Source organism: Coregonus lavaretus (genome assembly GCF_964263955.1).
Source record: "Coregonus lavaretus genome assembly, contig: SUPER_35_unloc_3, whole genome shotgun sequence".
NCBI classification, from domain to species: domain Eukaryota; kingdom Metazoa; phylum Chordata; class Actinopteri; order Salmoniformes; family Salmonidae; genus Coregonus; species Coregonus lavaretus.
This window is the reverse complement of record NW_028167179.1, coordinates 1,525,391-1,534,492: the sequence shown is the minus strand read 5'-3', so window position 1 is coordinate 1,534,492 and position 9,102 is coordinate 1,525,391.

Genomic DNA, 9,102 nt, shown 5'->3' with positions numbered 1-9,102 from the left:
CATTATGCATATAATTCAAGTCATACCTTTATTGTCATTCATGCTCTTATTTTTAACCGAGTAGCTTTGCAAAAGTGTAACCTGCGTCATTAATTTGTAGACAAACTGGAATTTGTTGACAACCAAACACAATTCAAAATTACTTTTGCAATACAGTAAATAGCCTATTAACTTGTCGACCAGTTAACACATTTTAACTAAACCAAAAATAAAAGGTAAAGAATAGGATTAAGGCAATGGCTCAGATGAAACTATCCAATTAGATATCCTTTAAATGTTATTTGGTTGCGATGTCAACCAAGCACAACTCAATAATATTTTTGTAATACAGTAAATAGCCTTAAGTTAAGGCTATCTTACAAACTAATGTAACAGTATTTATTCAACCTTAAAATGAGTAATACATCCATGGCCACATTTTGATGTTAGTCTACTGCAACTATAAATGTTTTCTTATGTAATCCACGTTATGACTATAACTACTGTTCCCTGAAGGAGGGAAGTGAGGTACAACATGCTGTAGGGAGTTGCACTCTCGTGACTTTGGTTAAAGGATCTACAATCACGCCTGACAAGGCCAATGAAATCCGTGCCTCACTGGAAGCCCCGCCTTCCACAGGTGATAAGTGTGGTGCTCGGATTCATCCATTCAATTTATTACCACTTTTCACTGAGCCCAGGAATGGGTGGCATGGGGCCAAACAGGTGTTGTACCTCGTTTCCCTCCTTCAGGGAACAATAGTTAGTGATAACGTTACATTCCCTTTCAGCCAGTCATAGGTATCGGTGCCACAGCACCTTGTAACCCAGCTGGAAAGGGGACAGACATCTCTGAAAAACAGACCCCTTCTGTGGTAACAGATGGGCAATTCATAATTGAATCTAATTCCCATAAATGAAACCAATCGCCTATAGAACCCATAACCTGTATCACTAAGCACCTCATAGGGACTAGTGTACAGTCGTGGTCAAAAGTTTTGAGAATGACACAAGTATTGGTCTTCACAAAGTTTGCTGCTTCAGTGTTTTTAGATATTTTTGTCAGATGTTACTATGGTATACTGAAGTATAATTACACGCATTCCATAAGTGTCAAAGGCTTTTATTGACAATTATATTAAGTTTATGCAAAGAGTCAACATTTGCAGTGTTGACCCTTCTTTTTCAAGACCTCTGCAATCCGCCCTGGCATGCTGTCAATTAACTTCTGGGCCACATCTTGAATGATGGCAGCCCATTCTTGCATAATAAATGCTTGGAGTTTGTCAGAATTTGTGGGTTTTTGTTTGTCCACCCGCCTCTTGAGGATCGACCACAAGTTCTCAATGGGATTAAGGTCTGGGGAGTTTCCTGGCCATGGACTCATTTTGATGTTTTGTTCCCCGAGCAACTTAGTTATCACTTTTGCATTATGGCAAGGTGCTCCATCATGCTGGAAAAGGCATTGGTCGTCACCAAACTGTTCTTGGATGGTTGGGAGAAGTTGCTCTCGGAGGATGTGTTGGTACCATTCTTTACTCATGGCTGTGTTCTCAGGCAAAATTGTGAGTGAGCCCAGTCCCTTGGCTGAGAAGCAACCCCACACATGAATGGTCTCAGGATGCTTTACTGTTGGCATGACACAGGACTGATGGTAGCACTCACCTTGTCTTCTCCGGACAAGCTTTTTTACGGATGCCCCAAACAATCGGAAAGGGGATTCATCAGAGAAAATTACTTTACCCCAGTCCTCAGCAGTCCAATCCCTGTACCTTTGGCAGAATATCAGTCTGTCCCTGATGTTTTTCCTGGAGAGAAGTGGCTTCCTCGCTGCTCTTCTTGACACCAGGCCATCCTCCAAAAGTATTTGCCTCACTGTGCGTGCAGATGCACTCACACCTGTCTGCTGCCATTCCTGAGCAAGCTCTGCACTGGTGGTGCCCCGATCCCGCAGCTGAATCAACTTTAGGAGACAGTCCTGGCGCTTGCTGGACTTTCTTGGGTGCCCTGAAGCCTTCTTCACAACAATTGAACCTCTCTCCTTGAAGTTCTTGATGATCCGATAAATGGTTGATTTAGGTGCAATCTTACTAGCAGCAATATCCATGCCTGTGAAGCCCTTTTTGTGCAAAACAATGATGACGGCACGTGTTTCCTTGCAGGTAACCAGGGTTAACAGAGGAAGAACAATGATTTCAAGCACCACCCTCCTTTTAAAGCTTCCAGTCTGTTATTCTAACTCAATCAGCATGACAGAGTGATCTCCAGCCTTGTCCTCGTCAACACTCTCACCTGTGTTAACGAGAGAATCACTGACATGATGTCAGCTGGTCCTTTTGTGGCAGGGCTGAAATGCAGTGGAAATGTTTTTGGGGGATTAAGTTCATTTTCATGGCAAAGAGGGACTTTGCAATTAATTGCAATTCATCTGATCACTCTTCCTAACATTCTGGAGTATATACAAATTGCCATCATAAAAACTGAGGCAGCAGACTTTGTAAAAATGTATATTTGTGTCATTCTCAAAACTTTTGACCACGACTGTAGACTACAGGGAGGAATCAGCAATGAATCCCAGTAATAAGCCACCTATGGGGGAGGAGTGCCTCCTTGTGGACAGAGAGAGAATTGCCCAATTTATTACTCTCCCCCTCGGGAGATTGATTTACCCCTTGAACTCTGAACACCATGGAATGCGTTGTAACAGAGGGGCTTTAAACATGGACAGGCTTCTAAACTAGGTTGGAATTAATGACAATTAATCTTAGTCTTTTAATGCAGGGTTTGATCTAAACGTTAGAAAACCTTTCACGCGTGTGGACCTTCAGGTGTATCTTTAGGTTGCCAGCCCGGGCAAAGCGCATCTGACACTGGGTACAGCTGAAGCATTTCACCCCTGTACACGTTGAAAGGGGAGTGGGTTGCGACATTTAGATTTGTCTCTAAGCTTTCCCTGTAGTCTAAGAAGTCACTAGTGTTGCCCTGCGAGTGTCCTTCTCCTAAGTGAGTCTCGTCTGCATTCCATGTCCACTTTCACGGTCTACGACCAGAACCTCCCCTTTCTTATCTAGGCACCCTTCAGAGTATACACAACTACTGTACTTGTTCCAGTCCCCTCTCATTGGATTAATCTGTCTATCTAAGCGCACAGGCACGTCACCAGGTATCATCTCTGTCTCTGTAGCGTATGAACAGGACCTGATCATTGCCACTCTGTAACGCTTCACCTGTGTCCCGATTGGACAGAACCGTCCTCGGGCTGGGTTACCGTAAAGTAAATACTCTGAGTGGGGAAAAGGAGGACAGCTCAGTCGCCCCAGCCCTGTTAAAGCCTGTGTGTCTGTCTCTGATTTGAGGACGGGGCGCAGCGTTCCACTGACCACCGTGATGCTGAGTCGGGTCCTTGACCTCTCCAGCTTGACCCCAGCACAACAGTGATTGGTTGGCCATCTCTCCATGTTTTGTGTCCCGCTGGCTTCACAAAGCTCCTGTGGCCTCCAGTGAGATGTCCTTCACCTGAGAGCAGTGGCGGCTCCTGAAAAAATTCTCAGGGGGGGCAATTTTTCTGATGATTTAGGTGACCTACACACATTTTAAAAAAGATATGTCCAGCAACAACATGAAGACAGGGGCAGCATATAAGTCAATACCAGAAGCATTTATTGACTGATCTCAAAAGTGTTGGCTTACCAGGGTTGGTGGAGCCCTCAGTTTCATCTTTGCCTCGCAAAGCTAACTCAAACACTCCGCAAAACTTCACACACTGGATTAGCCGGCTGAGGATGTGGGGGTTCTTGCTAATGTCGTAGTAAATATATTTGTTATAGTGAATATGGAATATGATATGTTGAGTAAAATGTTGTGCTAAGATCTATTTAGGTCAGGAGCTGGTTATAAGTTCTGTTCCTATCCAATAACAATGGACAAAAGGGTCCTATCTTGTCAGCCTTGTCAGCAGGTGGCCAAGGACAACACCCACGCCATAGGCCTCTCAGTTCTTCCAACTCACGAGTTCTTGCTCTGAGGACACACACACACACACACACAAACACACACACACACACATCATCACTGTTAAACACACACACACACACACACACACACACACACACACATCATCACTGTTAAACACACACACACACACACACACACAAAAATCCCCTCTCTTAGGCTGAACATTTGAAGACAGAGAACCCGACTCAGAGCCAATGCAACAGTGACAGTAGCCTGGAGGGGACCTCGCCCAACTCATCAGGACCAATCAGAAGATCAGAACTACTAGATTCAACCTACTTCATTTATTGCATAAAATGTCTGCACACAATGTTTCGGGGCTCTCTTCAGATAATAATAATAATAATATGCCATTTAGCAGACGCTTTTATCCAAAGCGACTTACAGTCATGCGTGCATACATTTTTGTGTATGGGTGGTCCCGGGGATCGAACCCACTACCTTGGCGTTACAAGCGCCATGCTCTACCAGCTGAGCTACAGAAAGTGGATACTCATGGATGTGCATCGCAATTGTAAAATGTCAACACAATTGGAGACACCACGTCATTTTTGGAGACATGTTATTGACAGTAAACTATTGTAGATGCGACTGCTAACTAAATAAAACATTTTAGCTGGCTAGCTAATCATCTTAGCTAAATGTGGGGCAAACAATTCAGTTATTTACCGTTAATTTGAGGGATTGGGGTGAAAGAAATCGAGTTACATAGTGATACTTTACGATATACTGTATTGACAATATCGCAATATTTTAGCGCTAGTTGGCTGTACCTGCACCAAAACACCATTATTGTTCCTTCATAGCTTGTTCTCAATCTTTTCACATTGGGAGCCAATTTGTTTTCAGCACTTTTATTTCCATGACTGATCAAAACTCGTTCTCATGGCTTTCTGATCCCTCTGCAACAGACATATGGTGCGCAATAAAATCACAGTATCGAATCGCAATACGTATAGAATCATGAGACTCGCAATGCTGATGCATATATCTTATCGTGAGGTTCCTGGCAATTCCCAGCCCAAGTTCATTTGCCACAACAAATCTCTTCGCTAGCAAACGCGATGTCTTCTCCAAAACGGCAATGTGTCTCCAGCAATGTTTACTTTTTTGACGTTCTATGGCATCTCCACTTTCCAAGCATATATGACCACATGTAATATTTTGGTAAGTGATGCAAATAGTGAACTATGTAGGGCCAGGATGTAAAATATATGTAGCTGCAGCAATTTCTCTTATCTGATATGGTAAGTAATGGGGCTTAATTTATAGCTCCCTAAGAGTTTGACGAACGGGTCCGTGCACGCGATTCCAGATATCTTTACCTCTGAATAAACTGCCTTTATTATACCATATCCACCCTGTCCAAAGTCTCTACTTGGTCTCAGTTCTCCAGTAAACTTGTGATTATCAACACTAACCTCATCGTTGTGGCGGCGGACAGCTAGCCTGTATCCCTCATCAAGTTGAGTGGCAATGTTATTTTTCCGTTCGTACCAATTTTTGGAAAATCCTCGGGTGTAGGACTTTCCGCCTTTAGTAGAAACCTGTTGAATTATTAAATTTGGTCTGGGAGGTCCTAATTGTTTCGTTGCCAATTTATCTTCATTTGTTCGCCGACAAAAAGGAACTTCTTTCAAAGACACAATCCGCTCTTTTCTCAGTTACGTTCATGGTTACGTTACGTTACGTATGACGAAAGCGCGTAAGTGCAAGCCCTCAGACACCCATAGAGATTGTATTGAAGGCTCTGAAATTTGAAAAAAATAGATTTTACATTAGAGGCTATGAGAGACTTCTGGGCGATTTTCAACCTGACTGAAATCGCCCCAAAAGGGGGGGGAGCCATTTGAAGCACGACTTTAGCCTGATTCGACATTTAGTGGCAGTGTGGCACTGTGGCAGATCAGACGTATAGATTACAACACTGATAACTACTGTTGCCGTGATATAATTGATTAGAAAAAAAATCCCTTCCTTTTCCCGTTTGGCAGTGCGTCGCCCATATCGCCCTATTGAACAGGCCGCCCCTGCCTGAGAGAGTGATTGGGGGGAAAGAGGTGGTTAGGTTAGCTTCTGTCAATGCTCAACGGTATACTATTGTGTCAAAAGCTATTCCATACTATTGTCACTGTCTACAATTGGCAAGGATGTAAGGTAACACTTCTCAACTTCTTGATATATTATTTATTAAATCGATGTATTATGTTCCATGCATCACATTGTTTTCATTGAGTAAATAATAGGAAGTGCATTAAACAAGAATTCGGTTATAATATGATATTGTGTCTTTGCTCAAGACAGCCAAGTAATCAGAGGAGTTATTGCATACTATCCTAAACCTGACCAAGACCCATTTCTGGATAACGAATCTGAACACGCGCAAAGGTGAACGAGATAACAGGCCGCGCAGCCTCGGCCTTCTGCAATTTGTACCTCTTGACATGCCTCTGTATCTGTCGAGGATCTTGACACTACGCTCTCGCATTGTCCTCTCTGCGCGCTCCCGTGCCACCTTCAGTTCCAGTAGCTGTAGTTTCCTCCGCAATGTCCTGTTTTCTTTCTGGCTTTGAGTTATTTCCAAACGAAACACTACATAGTCTTCGTCTACGAGTTTACAGATGTCTGCCACTGCTGCATTTGCTAGCACCTCCATGATGGAGGCTATTTGATTGTGAAAAACCATACAGTTAGCTGTTGTTAGCAGCTAGCTAGCGTTATCCAGATAACATCTATCAACCAAGTTCTGTCTCCAATGCGAATAAAATACTTCTGCAGTAAGTATGTGATGATGTGCAGTTAAATTAGTCATATTTTGAGCTCCAGGATTTAAATAAATGTCTAAATAACAACAATAAAAACACTAACGTGGAAATTGTTCTACAATAAAGAGAAAGGATCTTATTGGTTGGCGTCATAGCTGAAAGGGTGTGCTTAAATGAAAAAGGTCTGCACGCTGTTCTTTGAATTATGGTACTGTTTATTACATTACACATCAAATCTCCCATGATCAGTATCTTTCAAGCTGAGGGCAGACATGTTTAGAAAGAACAGTGTGTTAGCAAGAATACAGAAGAAAAGTATAGAATTACTTTATTCCATCTACATCACCTCAGTAAGGTAAATATTAAACTGTCTTTGTTTGGCCTAGGTCTCTCTAAAAACAGGTATTTACACAAGCATGTTTCAAATGACAAGTTAACAAAGGGTTAATGAAGGGTATGTGGATAATTACCCTCTTACCCCAAAACACTTCACAACTATAATATGTCAACTTAAGAATAGTTTCCAGATATCCCCTGCGTACATCTCGAGCCACACTGCTAAGATTTCTCCCGGTTGTGGACACTCCTATGTCTGATAAGGTTAGTCAGGAAGGAGAAGCTCTTGTAACACAGTTTGCACTTGAAGGGCCTCTCCTTGGTGTGAACGGTCTGGTGCTCACTCAAATAGTCTGCCCTAGCGAAGCGCTTCCCACATGTGGGGCAGCTGTACGGCTTGTCGGCGTCCGTCCTATTGCTCGGCCTCCCACGTTGTAACCCAATGACACCAGACGAGGTAGAAGCAGGAGCCACCACCCTCAGGTGGTTAGTCTTTGAGCTCCCTCCTTGACCTCTAGCCATTGTTTGGGTGTTGTTGGGATTGTGTGCTGTGTTATAGGCTAGGTACCTCTTGTGGTGAACGCCCATCCTGACCCTGTCTGTATTGGTGGGGTAACCATGAGGTAACTGAGGAAGGCTAGACCCAGGTCCAGGCCTTCTATGAACCCATTCACCAGGCATTAAACAAAATCCTGAAGGAGAAGACAGACTTCCTGTTAGACTCCCACCGGAGGTGTCTCCCACCACTCTCTCTGAAGGCTGAAGCCCAGGGTGACCTGCTCTGTTCATCATGGATACTGTGGATTTTGTGTCATAGGAACAGGAGGGTCTATCTCTATCAGCCCCAGGCTCTGCTTCATCCCTGCACTGAGACTGTGAAGAGAAGTGTCTGGGCTGCAGACTGGATCCCTGACTGGAGTCTCTGTCTATCTGAAGACCAGTAGGACTGAGGTTGTTTAGTCCACCTGTCCACTGGTTGTGTTCTGTGTGATGGTTGTGGTGGAGTCTCTGTCCCTCACGGTTCGGTTCTGTTTCTGACTCGGAAATGAAAAGCGACGGCTCCTGATCCAGGGTCCTGATCCGGAGCCAAGGTTTGTGACCAGCCACCTTAGAGGTCCAGTCTCGCCCGCCAGCAACACCGGATATCAGCAGGTCCTCATGGACTGCAGACTGTAAACACAAATTGTACAGAAGAGAGGTTTATATAATAAACTCTTTGCTGTACACACAAAACATGACATGATATTATAAAATGTTAACCACAGTCAAGCCCATCTCTAACACTGGATTAATGTACCTAATAATAAGGAGCAATTGGCGTTTATCATTAAAAAAATGTCCATATGTGTTGATTCAAGAATGAAGTATGTTTTGGTTCGACTGAGATAAGGGAAACTCAGCCCCTGCAATGATACAATATTTACTCTGTGCTGACTTTCTGTATTTAATTTCAACAAAATTGTCATACACTCACATAACGTGAAGTACAGTACTTTTATTACATGAAACGATACATGTGACAAGTAGAATAATTTCCCACTATGGTAACACTATATTTTCTGTAAATCTGATACCCTCACTTTGATAAAATGAATTTTGGAATACTTTGGAAAAGGTTCAACATTACATTACACACAGCTTGACTACTTTATGTCAAGTAAACATGAATTAAGGCACTATCATTTCCTCATTATAAAACACCAGCATCAAACAACAGGACAAGGTTGTCACTTTTCATCAGTGAAGCAATTTTACAGACACCATCACATCACACCATGTTTTCCTCAGTTCACCTCATCCAGTTCCCTACTACATACATAGATTTACATGGTTATCAAAATGTCACACCAGGGTAAGCCTACACGAAACACAGCCCTTATTTTAAGTGTTTCTAAAATCCCCTATGGGAAAAATGAATGGTGGAAAAAAGATTGGAACCATTTCCCTGTTTGACCACTAGGTTCTATGGGTATTATGACACATCCACTCTATATATCCAAAACCAACA